This window comes from Brassica oleracea, chromosome C1 (genome assembly GCF_000695525.1).
Source record: "Brassica oleracea var. oleracea cultivar TO1000 chromosome C1, BOL, whole genome shotgun sequence".
NCBI classification, from domain to species: domain Eukaryota; kingdom Viridiplantae; phylum Streptophyta; class Magnoliopsida; order Brassicales; family Brassicaceae; genus Brassica; species Brassica oleracea.
In genome coordinates this window covers 25,782,950-25,784,833 of record NC_027748.1, presented here as the reverse complement: position 1 = coordinate 25,784,833, position 1,884 = coordinate 25,782,950, and the positions used below count along the sequence as shown (strand labels likewise).

The 1,884-nt window shown below is 38.5% G+C and overlaps 1 pseudogene; it reads right to left on the bottom strand.

Moving 5' to 3' along the window:
• Nucleotides 1-418: 418 nt before the first annotated feature.
• On the bottom strand, nucleotides 419-1,535 carry LOC106302890 (annotated as a pseudogene).
• Nucleotides 1,536-1,884: the final 349 nt, after the last annotated feature.

The following is a 1,884-nucleotide window of genomic DNA, read 5'->3' as shown; positions in this document are numbered from 1 at the left end:
AATACTCAGACACTAATCCATGTCCAGATTTCGTTTCCACTCTAATATATCATATATAAATTCTATTCTTGATCTATTGGAGGTGGCACTTGGTAGTGGTAACTGCAGTTTTGGTTGGGTGTTGCAATATTCACACTTTTTCTCATCATGTAGCTCTGTGTAAGCATGAAATATCTAAATGCAGATTCAACAAGTTCTTAAGAAAGTTGAGAAAAAATATTTTGATCAGGAAAGACTTGTAGATTAGCTTCGAAAGCAAAACATTTAGGGAAAAATACAAGTACCTCATACTTGTTGACCTGAAATGAAGAGAGGCATCTCAAAATGTAATGAAAGAAACAAAACTGATTCTTGGGCGTTGTCTACTCCCTTCTAACCTTCACCAAAATCTTGAATGTTTCTTAAACTCAAATGTTCCTTACTCTGAATCGTTTTCCATACTCCCCATTGCCTTAAATCCTCTTGGTCGCTTCATGAAGACATGAGATTATCACATCATCTTTGCATCCAAAAAGAAACTAAGTCTTCTCACATACTTAACTACGGAAAGCAAAATGTAATCAAATACCTTTTCTTTGAAGTATTCTTCTTACTTCATACCTCTCTTTGCACAGATCTGATAACCAAGTCCCTGGACTCACCATCTACATAAAACATTACATAACCATGAGATTTGCATAACAATGAGACGGTATTGAAGAAACACTAGTGATGGAGGGGACTCACAAGCAATGTCTTCTGAACCAATTTGGCTCGTTTCTTGGGTCTTTGGAGAAGCTTGCACCCTTACGTAGCCAAAAAATCTTCTTCCTTCTCTTTACTTGACAAAGTTATAAACAACTTTGGCCACAAATGCTTCTTGGTTTCCTTCACAGGCCCTTTATCATTTTCCCATTCTCATTTGTACTCATAGAACCCCTAGTTGTGTAGTACCTATCTTCCTTATCAGGTGATGCCACAAACGATCTCCTCCCATTACTTGGAGAATTTACGACCGTATCACCGAAGAGACAAACATCAAAAAACAAATCACTAAATAGAGAGAACACCAGCACTGAATTAAACTTTACTTGTTTGGACGGTTAAGCTGTCGAGAAGGGGAGCCACTCCCAGAAGATACAGCACGAGAAATGAGTTTGCGGTTAGACAAAAAATCAGCTGACTTGCGGCTTTGATCTTTCTTCACTTTCATGCATCTAACTCTTTTTCTCTCTCCCCATTGCAACACAAAATCTGCCTCTGTGGTTCCATTTCCTCTTTGTCTCTTCACTTCTTCCATTACACAATACTTTAAAAACCTTCCAAAACAGCCAGAAAGACATTACCCACACATTTAAATATTCTTCCAGATATAGACAACAACAAAAAGATCATAACACTAACAAAGTTCCAGACTTTCTATAAGATTAAATACACACCAGAGATAAAGAAGACCGATCTGAACTAATTAGTACAAAATAAAAGCCTCACTAACCTCAAGATCTGTAACTTAACGTCGGGGGCTGTAGCTTCCACCACTACAAGAAAACATCGGTATTCTGACGGACATTCTGACGGACATTCTGACGGGAAATGAAATCCTCGGAATATCCCGAGGAATTTCCGAGGATATTCCGAGGAAACACAAAATTTGGTTTTCTCGGAATTTCGAGGAAATATCAATCCGTCGGAATATTCTTATGGAATACCGAGGAAAAATGTATTCCTCGGAAAAAACCGATGAATTCCGAGGATATATTATAGCCGTTAGAGAGCCGTTGGGGGATTTTAAAAATTCCGAGAAAATTACGACGAACTAGCCTTTTCCGTCGGAATTCCGTCGGAATTTCCTCGGTCTGTCGGCAGGATTTCAACTATAAATACAAGCACCCCTCTTCCTCTTCA